The sequence below is a fragment of the Nansenia antarctica genome (genome assembly GCF_963989245.1).
Source record: "Nansenia antarctica genome assembly, chromosome: 4".
In the NCBI taxonomy this organism is placed as follows: Eukaryota; Metazoa; Chordata; class Actinopteri; order Argentiniformes; family Microstomatidae; genus Nansenia; species Nansenia antarctica.
This window is the reverse complement of record NC_137689.1, coordinates 40,470,871-40,491,998: the sequence shown is the minus strand read 5'-3', so window position 1 is coordinate 40,491,998 and position 21,128 is coordinate 40,470,871.

The window sequence follows — 21,128 nt, the reverse complement described above, 5'->3', positions numbered from 1 at the left end:
CTGATGCGTGGAAAGCGGGCTGACTGACCACACCGTCACATGCGAGTTGTTGGCACCCCCTTGTGGCCGGGGCGCGCAACAGCCCCCTAGCGTGCCTTCCCGCGCTGTGCGCGGTCGGGCCGCTTTCTGCATCACAGCTGCGGGACGGGCTAGTCCCACGGTCTGCGTTATGGCAGAGAAAGATTTGTTTTTCAACATCTCTTTTATTTTTATGTTTTTCAACATTGTTAACAACGCCCTTGGCACTCTGCCTGGATGCGCTTGTCGGGACATTTTTAATACATTGTGCATTAACGTGCTTGAGTGACAAACAACTTTGAAGTATGAACAGTCTCTCAGCTTTCCCCCGGAAGGCGTGTGAACACGGACGCCGACCGTGGTCTTGCACTTTGTATGGAACATGTCGTACCGAACTTGCTCTGGAACGGAGCTGGGAGGGTACAGAGCGGTCAGCGAGTGGGGCCGACTGGACTCGCTCTCCTCCCAAGGAGGGGCTGTCAGATCACCCGCTTCTTCTTCCTCGCCGACGTGGCGGCCGGGGGAGGGGGCGGGGACGCCTGAGGTCTGGCCCAGGAGCCTGTTTTCTGGCCCATGGTTTCTTGGGACCTCTGGGTGCCTGAGGCGCTGCCTGCTGTCTAGCCGCTCTGGGGGTCTTGAAAGCAGGGGCCGGGCGAGAGATAGCCTGCGCATATGACTGCCGTGGCTGGGTCACGGGCGCTGCGGGCTGTGCTCTTCTCGGAAGGCACAGCTCCATAGCCTCATCCTCTCTCTTTTTCTCCTCACATCTCTTCTGCATTGAGGTGACTGCTGCACCGAAGAGACCCTGCGGTACGATAGGCGTGTCGAGAATTTCTTCTCTCTCCTTCGCCGACAGGTTGGTGAGACCGAGCCAACGCGCCCTCTCCTGCAGTACCATGAGAGCCATGGATTTACCCGTGGCTTGAATGGCCGTCTTGTGGAGACGGAGGATGTGATCCGTTATAACGCAGATTTCCTCCCATAGGGTAGGCATATTGTCTGGTTTAGCGGTCAGATCGGTCGACACTTTTTCTGACACAATTGTGTTGAATGTGTCAATGCGTCGAAAGCTTTGTTTCCCCCATCACTAGTATGATCAGGCTTCAGCAACAGGCACAAGGGTTACACACCACACAGACAGAACATCTGACAAGGAGGAAGGGGAATAGGGAGCATATATAGACAGGCAGCAAACACGCACAGGTGAAATTAATGGAGCTTAATTATCTAGCCAATGCAAGTCCATCCATACACAAACTCGCCAGGAGAGGGCGCCAAAGGATCGCTAATGAAGAGGAGCGAATCCTCATGTCACCAAGAGTGACGTCTAGAGACTTCCATTTGTTGACAGTGTAATCATGCAATAATTTATGTAACAGCGTAATCGTTGAATTAGATCAATCCCATCCACACAGAGTGAAAAGGCTGGGAACAACTTACCCTAACTAACCCTAACCCTAACCCTAACCACTCAAAGTCAATGCCTAAACATAACAACTGAAAGTTAATGCCTAACCTTAACCACTCAAAGTCAATGCCTAAACATAACACTCAAAGTTAATGCCTAACTTTAACCACTGGATGTTAATGCCTAAACTCATCAACTCAAAGTCAATGCCTAAACATAACACTCAAAGTTAATGCCGCCATCGCGACAACTCTCCACTCCACTCTATCCCACCTGGAGAGGGGAAACAGCTACGCGAGACTGCTCTTTGTGGACTTCAACACCATCCTTCCAGACAGGCTAGTGACCAAACTACTAGACCTGGGACTATCACACTCTATATGTGCATGGATCAAGGACTTCCTGTCTGACCGCCCCCAGAGGGTGCGGGTGGGCTCCCACACCTCCACAGCCCTCAGACTCAGCACTGGGTCCCCCCAGGGCTGCGTGCTAAGCCCCATCCTCTACAACCTCTACACCTACGACTTCACCCCCGTCCACCCCAGCAACTCCATCGTAAAGTTTGCAGACGACACCACCGTGGAGGGCTGCATCTCGGGGGGGGGGACGAGGCGGCGTACAGGGATGAGGTGGGGCAGCTGGGCAAGCTGTGCAAGGTTAACAACCTGCTGCTGAACCAGTCAAAGACCCAGGAAATCATCGTGGACTTCAGGAGGAAAAAATCTGAGGTCCAGCCCCTGCTCGTCGATGGAGGGAGCGTGGAGAGAGTCTCAACCCTCCGATTCCTGGGGGTGACCTGTCCTGGAAGACCAACACAGCAGCCATCATCAAGAAGGCACAACAGCGGCTCTACTTCCTGAGAGTCCTCAGGAAAAACCACATCAGCCAGGACATGCTTGTGACCTTCTACCGCTGCGCAGTGGAGAGCATCCTCACCTACTGCATCTGCGTGTGGTTCTCCAGCTGCACAGCCGCAGAGAGGAATGCGCTACAGAGAGTCGTGAGATCGGCCCAGAAGATCACCAGCGCCCCCCTCCCCTCTCTGGAAGAGCTGTACAACACACACTGCCTCAGGAAGGCCTCCAAGATCTCCAGAGACCCATCCCACCCTGGGAACGAACACTTTGCTCGGCTGCCCTCGGACAGGCGGTTCAGGAACATGTTCGCAAGGACAAACAGACTGAAGCTCAGCTTCTACCCCAGGGCCATTCAGGCCCTGAACACAGCAAAGACCTAGGTTCTAGGCCCTGGACAATCTAGACATTTGATGGCAGCTACTAGATTGAAATCAAGTGCAATACTGAAACACAACTGTGAACATTTCAAACCTGCAAACTGCGACACTTTAAATGAATGTGCAATAACACTGTGCAATATGACAACCCTCGGGTACATAAGGTTCAGAGATAGGAAATGTTAGAATAGGTATAGCATAGCATAGAGTATAGCACCGTGTTTATTTGTATAGTATAGTGGACAGTGTACATAGCCTTTATTTATGTAAACCAGCTATTTTCCCTTCTTGTTTTTAGTTTACTTTCCTAGCACCAGGGGAGCCCCCCCTCCCAAATTTCGTTGTTTGGTACCTGTACTATGTCAATGACAATAAAGACCATTCATTCATAACACTCAAAGTTAACGCCTAACTTTAACCACTGGAAGTTAATGCCTAAACTTAACCACTCAAAGTTAATGCCTAAACTTAACCACTCAAAGTTAATGCCTAACTTTAACCACTCAAAGTTAATGCCCAAAATTAACCACTCAAAGTTAATGCTTAATACTGCCTAACCGCCACACAAGTATCTTTCATGTTACAAGTTCATTTTTCATGTTTTAACACTAGAAGAGCCGTAAGGTCACAGTGACCCCTGTGAGTAAAAAAAAAATTCTATCTTTGCACTCAATCAAATTTCAGGACCCTCCTTTCATGACTTTTCCTAGATATGTGCGTTCTACCACCCAGTATCCTTACATTTTCAAAATCACTTCAGGATAAGACAGTATAAAGCTGTTTTGCAGCTTTTCTATGTAGGAGGCAGGCTAAAAAAAGAAGCGCTCTCTAGTGATCTCCGTGTGTAAATAGCAGATTTACATTCTAAAAAGGCTCTACTAGTAGGTAAAATAGGCACAGCTGTTTGTAGTGTTAAAAACATAACAGTTTAGAAGGCGCTATAGAAATTGAAGTTATTATTATTATTATTAGAAATTATAAAACAACCATCACTGAAAAGTATTACACATACCTTGGCTGGTTCCTGACCCAAAGACTGGCACTTTGAATTTCTTTGATCATCAACATTGATGAAGAGTGCTTATACACCAACTCTTTGGAGCACACCAAGCACTTGAGTGTAGAAAAAAAAAAGCTATTTGAGATGGAACTACTAGGTCAGGCTGGTGAAGGGAGGAGGAGAGGCAGTGCTGTAGGGCAGGGGAGTGGGGTCTAGTGTTGATACTTTATCACATTGTGTAATAAAGTAATTATTGTGCAGTACTTTCCTGCACAACCATCTCTAGGGGTAACAGAGAATGGTCAGAAAAAGAGAAAATATCCAGTGAGCGGCAGTTCTCTGGGCGAAAATGGTGGTGGTGGTGTAATGGTGTGGGGGATATTTTCTTGGCACAAATCTTCAGCAACTGTGGTGGGGTAGACCACTCACCTAATATGGGCCAAGTTGAACTCATGATATACTAAGCTATGATATTATGAAGTACCCTAGGACTACGGGCCTGTAAGGTACCAGTCACCTAATTATGGCCTGATATAAACCCCTCAAAAAAAGTTTGGAAACGTTATTTCAGTCGATTCTTCCTCCCCTTTAGTAATACCTGGTCACACACTGCTGTGGGACGGCATCCCATTTCTCAACTAGGATTTGCCGCAAGTCAGCCAACATGGTTGCGTTGGTCACTCTGGCACGTACAGCACCCAAGCTGATCCCACAAGTGTTCAATTGGGTTGAGGTCTGGACTCACGGCAGGCCATTCCACCCTCTCCACTCCCAAATTCTGGAGGTGCTCTGTGAGGATCCTGGCTCTGTGGGGGTGAGCATTGTCCTCCTGGAGGATGGAGTTAGGTCCCAGATTCTGGAGATATGGGATCGCCACTGGCTCCAGAATATCATTCCTGTCAATTAGGTGCCATTCAGGTGCCATTCACACACCTGTGACTGGCATACACCTGCCAGCACTTGAAGCTCAAAACGAGAGTGAATACCAGAACAGAAGAATATTGCAGGGGATTTTGGCCCCAAAAATTGGGCCGCTACCCACACATTTAGGTGTGTTACTCATTCCACGAATGCATGATCCATACAAGTTGTACCTCGTTGTAAAGGTGACTAATCAGGCTTTCCAACAATATAAAATACAATACCATTTGGTATTATTAAAGGGGAGGAATAATCAACTAAAATAACGTTTCAGAACTTTTTTTGAGGGGTTTACATAGGCTACTATGCTATGATGATATTACCGTAAATACGAATTGTGGATTCACCTTCCCCAGTTAATGACCATGTTGTATAGTTTATGTCAAGCATTTCACTACTTATAATGTGCTTACACTATATTCTGCCAGCCTAGCATAGTTAGCCTTAGCTTTTACCCAAAATTGTTTTTTGAGATATCTGGAAATGCTTCAACATGGTAAAAGTTAGAGTATGTTAAGTGATATGAACCAGAGTAAAGTTGTCTATGTAGGCTATTTGTGAACGATATATAATGTTAAGCTGAATGGAATCAATATACAGCATAGAGGCAATGACAAGGTTAGTGAATGAGCGGAAGAGGAGAAAGCAGTGGGAAGATGCATGTGGACGAACCCAACTGCATAAAGATCCACGTCTTTGTTCTCGCCACTTTTCCGAAGATGCATTGGAGGCATTTAATCGACCACCGCTAATGAAAGAGCTCACAGGTATAAAGACTACGCTTTATCATAAAACAATAGTTTGATAAGGTCAACTTGTCTTGAACAGCTGCGGACAGAAATCAGTGCTCTTTACAACAAGTTTGTTTACACTCTCCATCTCGGTTGGCATTGGTTGACAGTTGCTGCACAGACGCCAACAATTACGTCCCACTTGCGCCTCCTCACCTCTCGGATGTCGGATCGTCTTCATTTTGATCAACATTTTGTGTAATGTCTTCTCTGCTGTCCTCCTCACTGCACTCAGGTTCAAATTGAAAAGGCTGGACAGAAAACATGGCTAGCTAATAGAGTCCTGCGACCTCTATCCTCTCGTATTCATAAAAGATGGAGGAGGGGAGGAGGGTGGGCACGTGTTGTGCCCCCGCCAAATGAAGCGTCATTACGTCACAGACGTGTCGAAAATGTTTAACATTTCAAGCATCTGTAATGTCCTTTTTTTTTTAAATATATATCTTCAAATGCTTCGACATAGTAACACATTCTAGTGCCCTCTATCAGCCTGTCGACTGCCATAAATATTGACGTAGCAGGGCAAATTCTCAGAGCATTTGAAAATTCTGGGCCAATCTTTTTTATTTTCATATAACTTTCTCTGATATCTTGAAATTGACCTCTTATCCTTTAACACCCTATAGAGAGACATAGGTAGAGCCGCCGTCTAATGATCACAAGGTTGGCAGATCGGCGGTTCGAGCCCTGGCTGGCCACATGTCGAAGTCTCCTTGGGCAAGACACTGAACCCCAAATTGCTCCCAGTGAGCGGGCCAGCGCCTTGCATGGCAGCCTGTAAAGCGCTTTGGAGCAGCAAAAAAGGCGCTATATAAGTGCAGTCCATTTACTATTTACCATTAAGACATGCACCACGCATGTTCATATACAATTTTGGACTAATCAATTTTGATTTTAAGTGAATTTTTATAAGTTTGGCCAAATTTTCCACCTGCAGAAAAATCCATCATGGCGGACTTTATGGGTTCTTGAGGCAAATATGTTCCCCATGAGGAAAGACACATATGTACCAAGCTTCATAAATGTTCATACAACGGGGTAGAAATACCAGCATTGTGAAGTTACTTGATTTTCTATTTGTTATTATAGCGCCATCTATGGTCTAATCATGGAAATTATTTCTGGCATTATTACTGATGCTCTCTAGTTGTGGCATGCACATTTATAGCAACATAAATATACAATTAATTTCAGCTCACAAATTTGGCAAGTGAGGATGCCATGAATGTAAATATGAGCTAATATTAGCTTAGCTAATTTGCTAGTTTAGCATTAGATTTGCTCAATGTTGGTTGCATTGCCGAGGTGAAACACCAAAAATGAAATGTTTGGAAAAAAAATGTTTCTCCCACAATACACTCACAGAGGACATTATTAGGAACACCTGTGGACATCCATGGACCCAACCTGTCTTGTGTCAACAGTCCAAGCTGGTGGAGGTGGTGTAATGGTGTGGGGAATGTTTTCTTGGCAAACATTGGGCCTGTAAATATGGGCCTTATAACTAAAATACGCCCTTATTATACTTCATATGTCACAGCAGCTGGTGAAAGGGGGAACAAGTTGGCAATAGACTGACTTTTATTCTGAAAAATGTAAAAATCAATGACACAACCGCTAGTTATGCCAATATAGTGCAATGCAATGGATTCTGTGAGTAATCCCCATTACTACCTAGTTAAATATAATGGTTTGGGTCGCCTTTGCCTTGGCGACCCTCTGGTGCCTCCCTCTGGCGACTTGTGACTCTGTTCCATCATCACTGGTTATGTGCTGCACCTGTTACAGGTAGTAGTGGGGATTGCTATGTACCTAGTTAGGGTAGAGTAGTAGGGAGTACTCCCCGAATCCATCACATTGCAATATTTTGGCTTGACTAGTGAGTGTGTCAGTAGCCAGAACATTTGGATTGGGTTGCCGACTTGTTCCCCCTTTCACCAGCTGCCGTCACATTTATTCTACTGCCATGAAGAATTGAGGCTATTAGTATAGTGTTCCTAGTATAGTGTTCCTAATACAGTGTTCAGTCAGTGTACATTTGATGTTTGCTGCTCACGGCTTGTTGAGAAGCAACTGCGGGACTCCACAGCGCCATGCTTTAAAACCTGTTTGAGTCTTGATCTCACGACTTAAATCTCAAACAGCCAAAAAGTTGGCGCAAATCTGCCATATTTTAGCCCCATCTTGCAACAGGTATTTGAAGGCACTGATCAGAACTGGTCTCCAACTGCTCAAAATAGATCCTCTCAAACAGGGCCAATCTCTCTAAGCTGTCAAAATGTTATTATTGGAGCAATGCATTGTGGGACGAAGTTTTGTAAAATGCTTTTGCAAAACTTACATCCATGCAGCGTTGGTAAAAGGTGGTAGAAAATTAAAGATCCTTTCCTAAATTCCTGTAACTGTCCTTATTTAGGAAAGGAGGGTTCCTTGAGTCAGGGATATCTGAATGCTGTCTGGGTCTTATTACATACAGGATGAGCAGGTACATGTGACAGGGGGGTGTGGTGGAAAAAAAGTCCTCAAGTGCAGTTATGAAAGTGCAGATTTTGCAACTTTCAAATGATGTGTCATACATTGAAATCTGAAAATAGTTGAAGAATATATGCCTATTTGAATGTTGGTCCACCTCAAAACAAATAGGAGAGAAATGTGCTCTGAATCAAAATACAGGCAAAAGGAACATCGCTATGAACATCTAACATCATCTAGCATGTTTAGCACATCACAACATGCTGATAGAGTACACACAATACCCTATGCTAAAAACACATAACTACACACAATTAGATGATCACACAGTTCTTGCTTTTGAAAACGCCCTAAAATGTAAGTTTGTTTACAAGCCATGTCTCACTAACTCAGTAGCCTACCCAGACAATACAGTGAATCCGATTCACAAGTATTTAGTGATCCTAAAACTGTTGTTTCTTATATCGAGTGGGTACTTTAACACTTAATATGCAACAAAAATTGAAAAGAAAAGAAAAAGCTTTTTGGTCATTTTTCACGACTTGAGAATTGCTGACATGCAGACATTTTCACCAGACCGTGTCACAAACAGTAACAGAGCAACAGGTATAGCCTCTTTGAGGAAGCCTGTGCCAGGGGCGAGATGGTAATGGACGAGGGATCTAGACTGGTTGCATGAGGGCAGCAATGGTGATGCTGTTTCCAGTTAGACCAGGTCCTGAGAGTGTTCCAGTTAGACCAGGTCCTGAGAGTGTGTCCAGTTAGACCAGGTCCTGAGAGTGTTCCAGTTAGACCAGGTCCTGAGAGTGTTCCAGTTAGACCAGGTCCTGAGAGTGTTCCAGTTAGACCAGGTCCTGAGAGTGTGTCCAGTTAGACCAGGTCCTGAGAGTGTTCCAGTTAGACCAGGTCCTGAGAGTGTTCCAGTTAGACCAGGTCCTGAGAGTGTTTCCAGTTAGACCAGGTCCTGAGAGTGTGTCCAGTTAGACCAGGTCCTGAGAGTGTGTCCAGTTAGACCAGGTCCTGAGAGTGTGTCCAGTTAGACCAGGTCCTGAGAGTGTTCCAGTTAGACCAGGTCCTGAGAATGTTCCAGTTAGACCAGGTCCTGAGAGTGTGTCCAGTTAGACCAGGTCCTGAGAGTGTTTCCAGTTAGACCAGGTCCTGAGAGTGTGTCCAGTTAGACCAGGTCCTGAGAGTGTGTCCAGTTAGACCAGGTCCTGAGAGTGTTCCAGTTAGACCAGGTCCTGAGAGTGTTTCCAGTTAGACCAGGTCCTGAGAGTGTGTCCAGTTAGACCAGGTCCTGAGAGTGTTCCAGTTAGACCAGGTCCTGAGAGTGTTCCAGTTAGACCAGGTCCTGAGAGTGTGTCCAGTTAGACCAGGTCCTGAGAGTGTTCCAGTTAGACCAGGTCCTGAGAGTGTGTCCAGTTAGACCAGGTCCTGAGAGTGTGTCCAGTTAGTCCAGGTCCTGAGAGTGTGTCCAGTTAGTCCAGGTCCTGAGAGTGTTCCAGTTAGACCAGGTCCTGAGAGTGTGTCCAGTTAGACCAGGTCCTGAGAGTGTTCCAGTTAGACCAGGTCCTGGGTGTGTTTCCAGTTAGACCAGGTCCTGAGAGTGTTCCAGTTAGACCAGGTCCTGAGAGTGTTTCCAGTTAGACCAGGTCCTGAGAGTGTTTCCAGTTAGACCAGGTCCTGAGAGTGTTCCAGTTAGACCAGGTCCTGAGAGTGTTCCAGTTAGACCAGGTCCTGAGAGTGTGTCCAGTTAGACCAGGTCCTGAGAGTGTTTCCAGTTAGACCAGGTCCTGGGTGTGTTTCCAGTTAGACCAGGTCCTGAGAGTGTTCCAGTTAGACCAGGTCCTGAGAGTGTGTCCAGTTAGACCAGGTCCTGAGAGTGTTCCAGTTAGACCAGGTCCTGAGAGTGTTCCAGTTAGACCAGGTCCTGAGAGTGTGTCCAGTTAGACCAGGTCCTGAGAGTGTTCCAGTTAGACCAGGTCCTGAGAGTGTTCCAGTTAGACCAGGTCCTGAGAGTGTTCCAGTTAGACCAGGTCCTGAGAGTGTTTCCAGTTAGACCAGGTCCTGAGAGTGTGTCCAGTTAGACCAGGTCCTGAGAGTGTTCCAGTTAGACCAGGTCCTGAGAGTGTTCCAGTTAGACCAGGTCCTGAGAGTGTTCCAGTTAGACCAGGTCCTGAGAGTGTTCCAGTTAGACCAGGTCCTGAGAGTGTGTCCAGTTAGACCAGGTCCTGAGAGTGTGTCCAGTTAGACCAGGTCCTGAGAGTGTTTCCAGTTAGACCAGGTCCTGAGAGTGTTCCAGTTAGACCAGGTCCTGAGAGTGTTCCAGTTAGACCAGGTCCTGAGAGTGTGTCCAGTTAGACCAGGTCCTGAGAGTGTTTCCAGTTAGACCAGGTCCTGAGAGTGTTTCCAGTTAGACCAGGTCCTGAGAGTGTTTCCAGTTAGACCAGGTCCTGAGAGTGTTTCCAGTTAGACCAGGTCCTGAGAGTGTTCCAGTTAGACCAGGTCCTGAGAGTGTTCCAGTTAGACCAGGTCCTGAGAGTGTTCCAGTTAGACCAGGTCCTGAGAGTGTGTCCAGTTAGACCAGGTCCTGAGAGTGTTTCCAGTTAGACCAGGTCCTGAGAGTGTTCCAGTTAGACCAGGTCCTGAGAGTGTTCCAGTTAGACCAGGTCCTGAGAGTGTTCCAGTTAGACCAGGTCCTGAGAGTGTGTCCAGTTAGACCAGGTCCTGAGAGTGTTCCAGTTAGACCAGGTCCTGAGAGTGTTCCAGTTAGACCAGGTCCTGAGAGTGTGTCCAGTTAGACCAGGTCCTGAGAGTGTTTCCAGTTAGACCAGGTCCTGGGTGTGTTTCCAGTTAGACCAGGTCCTGAGAGTGTTTCCAGTTAGACCAGGTCCTGAGAGTGTTCCAGTTAGACCAGGTCCTGAGAGTGTTCCAGTTAGACCAGGTCCTGAGAGTGTTTCCAGTTAGACCAGGTCCTGAGAGTGTTCCAGTTAGACCAGGTCCTGAGAGTGTGTCCAGTTAGACCAGGTCCTGAGAGTGTTCCAGTTAGACCAGGTCCTGAGAGTGTGTCCAGTTAGACCAGGTCCTGAGAGTGTTTCCAGTTAGACCAGGTCCTGAGAGTGTTTCCAGTTAGACCAGGTCCTGAGAGTGTTCCAGTTAGACCAGGTCCTGAGAGTGTTCCAGTTAGACCAGGTCCTGAGAGTGTTCCAGTTAGACCAGGTCCTGAGAGTGTTCCAGTTAGACCAGGTCCTGAGAGTGTGTCCAGTTAGACCAGGTCCTGAGAGTGTTTCCAGTTAGACCAGGTCCTGAGAGTGTTCCAGTTAGACCAGGTCCTGAGAGTGTGTCCAGTTAGACCAGGTCCTGAGAGTGTGTCCAGTTAGACCAGGTCCTCAGAGTGTTCCAGTTAGACCAGGTCCTGAGAGTGTTCCAGTTAGACCAGGTCCTGAGAGTGTTCCAGTTAGACCAGGTCCTGAGAGTGTTCCAGTTAGACCAGGTCCTGAGAGTGTTCCAGTTAGACCAGGTCCTGAGAGTGTTCCAGTTAGACCAGGTCCTGATAGTGTTCCAGTTAGACCAGGTCCTGAGAGTGTGTCCAGTTAGACCAGGTCCTGAGAGTGTTCCAGTTAGACCAGGTCCTGAGAGTGTTCCAGTTAGACCAGGTCCTGAGAGTGTGTCCAGTTAGACCAGGTCCTGAGAGTGTTCCAGTTAGACCAGGTCCTGAGAGTGTTCCAGTTAGACCAGGTCCTGAGAGTGTTCCAGTTAGACCAGGTCCTGAGAGTGTTCCAGTTAGACCAGGTCCTGAGAGTGTGTCCAGTTAGACCAGGTCCTGAGAGTGTGTCCAGTTAGACCAGGTCCTGAGAGTGTGTCCAGTTAGACCAGGTCCTGAGAGTGTTTCCAGTTAGACCAGGTCCTGAGAGTGTTTCCAGTTAGACCAGGTCCTGAGAGTGCAGGCCAAGACCCCCCTCATCAGTCTCCATCCCCTCCTCTATACTATCCCTCCAACTCCTCATTTTCCACATGATTAGCACACCACCTGTCCTCTGGCTGGCCCCTGCCCTCCTGGCTGCCTGTGACACACTGCCATTTAGCAAGTTTTTCGTTGAGTCATGCCAACTCAAGATGGACTCCAAAGAAAGCTTCATGTGGAGTGGCAGTTTACAGTATGTTTTAGACACATATATGTCAATCATTCTGTTCATGTAAAACTATGTAACTGGATGTCCAAAGTGTTCATTTTGTCCTTGTTTGTCAAAGGCAAGATTATGTGGAAATCACAATCTTTAGAGACCCTATACAAATAAAGATATTTAATCCAAAATCACATGTACTATTACCCTTGCAATAAGATTGACTCAATTCATGTTATTGAGGAACTTGTTGAAGACATTTGTGCATTTGAGCTCATTTTAGCTCAATAAATGAGTCTCATAGCAAAGGGTCAGAATATGGAATGGAATGGAATGGAATGGACTTTATTTGTCATTGCTACAGTACAGGTACCAAACAACGAAATTTAGGAGGGGAGGCTCCCCTGGTGTTTAGGAAAGGAAAAAGAAAACACATTTTAGAAAAAGCATAGATGCATAAAATCACAAGAAGGTAAGGAGCTGGTTTACATCAATAAAGGCTATGTACACAATCCACTGTACTATACTGCACAGATAGTCAACTAGGGTTGTCATATTGCACAAAAAGTATTTTTTTCACATTATTTTAAAGTGTCACAGTTTGCAGGCTTGAAAATGTACATGTTTGTGCATGAATACCTATGTAAATGAGTTATTTGTGTATTTCAGTTGTAATGCATTTGAAGAAATCCCTAAAATCATGTTTTCATTTTGTCATTATGGGCTATTGTGTGTGGATTGAAGGCAACATGTAATTCATTTTAAATTGAGTCTATGACACAACACAATTGGAAAAAGCAAAGGACTGTGAATACTTTCCAAATCCACTGTATATAACATTGGAGTAAAAACTGTGTTGCACATTTAGCTGAGAGTATGTTATTATGCTATTAATTGCCCTATTGACAGTTGTTGTTTTTCATTCGTAGTGCAAACTCTTTGTTTTTAGTGTGTAATGTTGAGAATCGTATTATACAAAATGTTAATACAAATAAGACTGCAACTGTAATATGAAGTTAAAGCCTCATTGGTACAGTATATATTAATGTAATCAGAGGCTGGAATATGAAGTTAAAGCCTCATAGGTGTATGAATGTAATCAGGCATAATGAATTCTCTTCAGTTGTCCTAGTGTCAGAGATGTAGTCTCCTTCTCTGCCAAAAGGTGGGGGTGTTGACTGCAGAATACGTACTCCCAGAGACTATGCTCCTTGCTTTTGATGTGACAATGGATGGGATGGGAATGGCAGCAATATGCAGCTCACCTGCTGCTAGACAGTGTTGCCACAGTTACTTTGAAAAAGTATTCTGATTACTGATTACTGATTACTCCTTTAAAAAGTAATCTAGTTACTTTACTGATTACTTGATTTTAAAAGTAACTAAGTTAGATTACTAGTTACTTTTTTAGTTACTATTGGCAGCTGCCTAGGCACCCGACCCCCCCCCCCCCCCCCCCGCAACATAAAAATGAAAACTGGTTTTGCCAAAACTCACTTTATTTTAACAGTAACTTAAATTACATAATTAAACTTTAAACAATAACTTAAAACAACAAAATAAAGAGTCTTTCTTTGCCTCACCCAACATAAATACTTGTTTTTAAACAATAAAATAAATATAATCTTTATTTAACAGTAACTAGCAAGGAGTGGTTTCACAAAACCTAAAACCTACCCTGACCATTCAGGCTTTTACCACAGGACAATATTTTCTTGCCAGCACAGAGTGTACAACGAACATTTATGTTCTTGTCATCCTTTGCTGACACAAACTCAAAATAATCCTTATATTTCCAGCTATTTAACGCATATCTCTCTTCTCGCTCCATTCTTCTGTTTACACTGTGCAATCAGCGTGGTGATACACGTGAGCGATTCTGCTGCAACCTCGTGTTGAAAACGTGAGCACTGACGTCACTCCCCAAGACGCGAGAAAAGCAAACAAATGTTTGTTTACTATCGAACATTACAAAGAAATACTGCATTTAGCCTAAGTTATGAGGTAGTAACGCAATAGTAACGCACAGTCACTTGAATAAGTAACTTTAATCCGATTACTGATTTGGAAATAGTATCGCGTTAGAATACTCGCTACTGGAAAAAGTATTCAGATTAGAGTAACGCGTTACTTAGTAACGCGTTACCGGCATCACTGCTGCTAGAGACAAACATTATTACTTGATGCACTTGAGCTCATTGTGGTGGTCAAGGATTGATATGTTGGTGTGTTTTAAATGACTTATATCCAGTATTTTGTACAAGATTAATAAAGGCTAGAGAAATTGAAAAGCATAGAATAGTGGCATTATATTACTGTAGGGCCCAGAAAGCATCACCATCTTCAACAAAACATGATTATTTTTACTTTGAATACAAGCCAGTGTCACTGAAAGAGTGCTTGCCCCCTTCCCCCATTATGGTAATCCATATGACTCTAAAATGTGACCGGAGAACAATCATGACCTCCATTGACCCCTCTGCTGTTTCCACCTCCGGCGGGGGTTTTTCGACTGGAAAGAGAGAGGAGGGTTTAAGGTAGAAGGGGCGCCACGGTGCAGACAGAAGAATAACTCTTTCCAGGAAATGGTGATGTGCTCTGGTGATTCATCATAGACATTTCTGTATTAATTTCATGCCTGGGCACTATTTTCTCTCAACAATGTAAATCCTCAGGTGGATAATGAGCCCCATGAATATGCATTCCTCCACTGTGTGTTTATGGCGCGCATATGCATACGTGGCGGTGAGCCCCTGAGAGTGGACATGGACTGAACTCATGTGTGAGGAATTAATTCCCGGCTCTGCAGTCAATACTGGAGGAGGGGAAACGGAACGCAGTGGGGATGTGGAGGGAGGTGTATTCAGCCATGCATTATTAACTGTGGAGTGTGCGTCAGGTGGTGGGTGAGGGTTGGAGGGTAGAAGGGTGGCAACTGAGGGAAAGGGGAGCGCTGAAGTGATGGACGCCTCTACGCCAGTAGCTGGGTGCGCCCACCTATGCACCTGAGTGCAACGCATGAATGTGTGTGTATGTATGCTCACATTTCTGAGTGTTAGTGGTGAGAGAGAGAGAGAGAGAGAGAGAGAGAGAGAGAGAGAGAGAGAGAGAGAGAGAGAGAGAGAGAGAGAGAGAGAGAGAGAGAGAGCAGAACGGTCAGGGGAAAGTTTTCAAGTCTTCGTCCCTCCTCAATTACCATGCCTAATGAAGCTGAGCCGGAGTTAATAGTGGGTGTAATGACTTCTGACTGGCTGCGCTCTGACTGGGAGGACCAGGGAGCTGTGGGCTGGGCAACGGGGAGGGCTGCGGAGGAACGTGGGGTTAACCTGCATCAGAAGGCCTCTCAGCAGAGCCGGTGAGAGGTGACGCCTTATTTTGAGCAAGTATAAGTAAGTAAGTAAAGTACAGCTTTATTTATATAGCGCCTTTCGTACATGAAATGCAACTCAAAGCGCTATACTGTATATGGAGTTTCCATATGGTTCTAATGATTTGTAAGATGTTTAATTCATGTCTTATGTCATAATGATCTGGAGTTATGGGTCAGCCCTTTTGAGTCAATTGCAGTATAATAAATATGAAGTATAATAAGGGCATATACACTCACTGGACATTATACTACCCGTTGCTCTCAAAACAGCCTCAATTCTTTGTGGCATTGATTGCGCAAGATGTTGGAAACATTCCTTTGAGATTCTGGTCCATGATGATGTGATTGCATCAGGTGCACTTTCAACGTGTGAATCTCCAGTTCTATCACATCTATTGGATTCAGATCCGGTAACTGGGAAGGCCACTGAAGAACACGGAACTCATTGTCATGTTCATGAAACCAGTTTGAGACGACTTTTTTTGACTTTGTGACATGGTGCATTATCATGCTGGAAGTAGCCATTAGAACATGGGTACATTGTGGCCATGAAGGGATGCACATGCTCAGCAACAATACTCTATTGGGCTGTGGCATTCAAGCAATGATTGATTCGTGTTAACAGGCCCAAAGAGAAAACATTACACATCATTACACCACCTGAAGGAATGAGAAGTTTACAGGTGTTCCTAATAAAGTGTTCAGTGAGTGTAGATGCCCATAAGAAGATATAATGCATTATAACTGATGACTTTTAGTATCGTACCAATTACCTCACTCAAAGAGCAGGAAAAGACTACTACTACGGCACTAAGCCACTATTAGACTCCTCTTAACCTTCTAACTACAACCTTTTGCAAATAATCAAAATTGTAGCAGACATGGTAATTAATTAATTAAGTATGTAAGTAAGTAATATGCGGCATAGAGATTATTACTTTCCTCTAGATCTGAAAGAGTATTAAGTATAATAGTTTCAAGATATTTCTATATTGATTCTACCGTAAATCTATTCCCCTCCACCTTCTTCAAAATGTTGTGTTTCCTGCATTTTGGGTATAGAGAGCACTGTTGGGTATAGAGAGCACTGTTGGCATCAGCCACGTTGGCCCCTGTGCCAACACTTGTGGGGCTGGAGCTGTACTCCCCTACCCCCCTTCTGATGGCCACAGATGTAGCAGTGCCCACCCCAGCTCCTCCAGGTGTTGCTTCATAGCCGAGTGTCACTTTGAGATGCCTCCATCTGCCACAGTGGGCTGGCGAAAGCTCTTGTCGTCTCTCCTTCGGTCCCCCCTCTCTCCTCCAAAGAATGGACTCCATAACCCCCCCTCCCAATTGCCAAGCATAGTAAAATGCAAGAGTTACACACCTTTGGATGCAATGCATGTGTAGAGTTTTGGGATTTTTATTGGATTTATTGACAAAAAATACAAATACATAGGCCAAGCAATGATCCTACTTGTGATTGTCAGGGATAGAGCGATAATGTCTGTGACTTGTTTCCGTCGCTGTCCCTGGTGTTAAAAAGGACCATGAGGGGAAGGGGCCGTACCAACAGCCACTCCCATACAGTACAACAGAACAGACAGACAAACAGGTCCTTGATGTGCGAAGACAAAGCGCATCAAAAACAACAAACAAGTAAAACAATAACACAATAAAAACTTGCTACAAACAAGTAAAACAATGAAAACCTCCTAGACATGCTACATGCATATAATTTAGCATGGAACATACAAGTGTCTTATAACCCTCTATTTGGTTTACAGTGGAATGTGTAAAAATAACTTTGTTTGCAAGTTTGCAAAGAGTGTTATATTGTATAGACAAACAGTTACTTGATGACTTGTGGCTTGGGAATATTGTTACAAATAAAATTACTGTAGGTTTCTGCCCTCTTTAAATAAGATTTCAAGGTCTGGTTTTGGCGATGTATTGAGTATTGAGAGTTGAGAGGCAGCGCAAACGGTCTCAGTTGCCTGGGGCCTCATTTATAAAGCTTGCGTACGCCCAAAAATGTGCGTAAGCATAAATCGAAATATTATCTCACTATTGTATATGAAGGAGTGCACACAAAGAATATACATGCACACTGCACATATCTTATTCTGCCTTGTCCTCATCACAATGTACATATATCTTTACTGTACGTATCATATTGATATTCATGCAAATATATTGACTTTTTATATTCCTATTCATTGCACATACTGCTAATTTCTGTAACCTTTGTTTGGTTCCGGTGTTTGTTGGCATGTATTTTCCTGTGGCCTTCTGGCCTACACTGCTGGTTACTTGTCTGCTCACTCTGGCCCAATCTCCTGAGGTTGCACCCGGGCGTTTACACAGGCCAGCCATAGTTTCCTATCGTGGTGGCACGCTGGATTTCAGTCTACTGCCCAGAGATGTCTCCACTTTCTGGATTACAAATAATACATGTCTTCCTAGTCTGTCTGTGCCATGCTCTCCATTGTATTCCTTCATACTGTTGCAGCAATTTATTGACCCTCCTCTCCCAATCCATGCCAAACCCTCCATGAAAAATAACAATCATCTTAAGCAACGCTATGGCTCCATACTTAGTCGCATTTTGATTATCCTCATCCTTTTCATCTCTGGTAATGTACATCCCAATCCAGGCCCAGCTATTGTTGATCATGCCATCTCTGACCTGTCATTCAATGATTTTTGTGATCGCAAGTCTATGGGCTTTCTACACATTAACATCCGTAGCCTGTTACCCAAACTAGACCTGCTAAAGTCCTGGGCACACACTGCTACTCCTGATGTTCTAGCTATTTCAGAATCATGGCTTAAGAACAGTGTTTTCAATCTAGACATCTCCATACCAGGTTACAACATTTTTCGCCAGGACAGAGCCACCAAAGGTGGTGGTGTAGTTTTGTTTGTTAATTTAATTTCCAAGTCTGTCCCCAAACAATTTGAACTGCTAGTGTTAAGGATCAAACTGTCTTCTAATTTCTTTCTCTCTGTCGCTGTCTGCTACAGACCACCCTCTGCCCCAGCTTGCACCCTAACTGCACTTGGTGTACTCCTGGCCCCACACGTTTCCTCTGAGTTTGTCCTCCTGGGTGATCTCAACTGGGACATGTTCAACCCCCCAGACGTAGTCACGCAGCAATTCGATGCTCTGAACCTTTCCCAAATCATATCTGAGCCCACCAGACACAATCAGAAATCCCCTTCATCTGCCACGCTGATTGATGTCATCCTTACGAATGCCCCTTCTAATTATAAATCTGGTGTCTTCAGTCAAGATCTGAGTGATCACTGTGCCATTGCATGCATACGCTCTGGCTCCTCAATCAAGCGACCATCAGTGATCGTAACCAAGCGCTCTCTGAAGAAGTTCGAGCTGGGGGCCTTTCTCCACGATGTTGCAGCAGAAAACTGGGACCGAATTAATTCAGTCTCCACTGTGGATGACGCCTGGTCCTATTTTAAGATTACTTTTAATCAGATCATCAACAAACACGCCCCACTCATAAAATCACGGATAAAGGATCGCTTCAGCCCCTGGTTTTCCCATGACTTGGCTGAGTTGATCCGCCAGAAGAACACCTTATGGCGGAAAGCTCGTTCCACCCAGTCTCCTGCTGACTGGCTTGCCTTTAGGCAGTGTAGAAATAAAAGCACTCAGGCTGTCAGAAAAGCCAAAACCAGTTACTTCTTGGACAAATTTGCATCATGTGGCTCTGATGCCAAGATGTTTTGGAAAACGGTGAAAGCCATGGAAAACAAACTCACTTCCCCTCATCTTCCTAGTGCAATGACCTTTGGTGACACTGTTGTCACTGACAAGTCTCACATGGCTTCGCTTTTTAATCATCACTTTGTCAACTCGGCCCATGTATTCTCAGCTACTCCCCCCATTGCTGCTTCATCACATTCTCCTCCTCCTTCCAGCTGTGACGCTTTCTCCTTTAAACCTGTCTTGACCTCAGAGGTTTTAGAGGAGCTAACCAAGCTAGACTCAAACAAGTCTGCTGGCCTTGATGGGCTCGAACCCATGTTTTTGAAAGCTGCTGCACCTGTCATTTCCGCTCCCATCACACGGCTATTCAACATGTCTTTTGAGCTGTCTGTCTTTCCTCCTGACTGGAAATCCACGCTGGTCTTTCCCCTCTTTAAAGGTGGCTCTAGCTCCGACCCCAACTGCAACAGGCCCATCTCCATCTTGCCGTGCCTGGCCAAGGTCCTGGAGAAGCTGGCTCTCAAACAGCCCAGCCACTTCATGGCCTCAAACAACATCCTGTTTTATGATAATAATAACAATTAATAATATAACAATTAATAATAATAATAACAATTATTATTGTTTAATAATTACAGATGCAATTCAATATGATTCCCGATTAAACTGTGAGAGGTTGTTTTGCAAAAACAGATATCTCCCTTTGTATTTATTATCTTAAATCATGTTTTTTCTTTTAGATTCAATCTTATTGTCACTGACAGGTACCAAGACAAGGAAATGCAGTTCGTCATCTAACCAGATGTGCATTGTAGAAAAGCCAAGCATGTTTCAAGTTAATTGTTACGTTACATTAAGAGAGTGAAATTCTTAGGCTTCGGTTCCTGACATTGCAGCACAAGACATAAGGCAATAGGCATAATACAAGATAAAGGTGACAATATTACAGCTAAGACAGGATACACTAGTGGTGCAACTAGTAATAATAGATAGTTCAGTAATAAAGTGTCTGTGCGCTTAAAGTTTTCGTAGTCCGTATACATGGGGTGTGCTTGGGGATGAGACAGTGGGCCTGTTCATGTTCTTCAATGTATGGATATTGCAATCATTGGAGTTATCGGGAACGTTACCCTTATGAAGACGTTCATTACTGTGAAGTCAATGCGGACGGTGGTCAACTTGTTCATGTCCAGCCTCGCGCTAGGTGCAATGAGTGGGGTCATCCCTATGTTCCCCGGGTCCTATTTTCCCCGGGTCCTATGTTCCCCGATTTCTTAGCAAAAAAAAAAAAAGGGTTCTATGTTCCCCGCTTCCGAAAAAGGGTCCTATGTTCCCCGCTTCCGAAAAAGGGTCCTATGTTCCCCGCCTGCCGTTGTTTCAAGCGACCCCAGGTGTCGTTATGTGGTACTGCATGAGAGTTTGACGTGCGACCCCCGGTGTCGTTATGTGGTACTGCATGAGAGTTTGACATGGGTCTTAAGATGTCTTGGAAATATGAAGAACACAATGAATGTCATAGTATTGTCTCAGCATTTTATTATTTAAAAAAACAACATACACAAATACACAATCATACTGTGGATTACTAATTGATAAAGACATTTACAGGAAATTGCAGGAACTATTATAAATAGGAACACAATTATTATGTGTACAACATTATTATATGAACAAAATGATTATATGTACAAAACCTTTTGTAGGTAGGACACTATTGGACCTCGGCCCAAATCTAGTACTGAACCTGACCCCCCATGCTAAACCATTTGGAAGTACAGTATACTAGGACTCCAATTCAGACACACTGGGGGGCTGTCACAAATCTACTAACTCTAATCAGCCTGGTCTCACACGGCAGACGTCAGAATTCGACGTTTATGGACAAACGTCGAATTCTGATGTGAGATTGCATCCAAACGTCGAATTCCGACGTGACATTTGCATCCAAACGTCGAATTCCGACGTGACATTGGGGTAGCTCGTTCTGATAGCGCAGGGGTGCGCCTGTTATGTGCGCCTGTCGGGGCTTCTCTCTGGATTATTCCATTTTGAATTGGAAACCCTATGGTTACTGT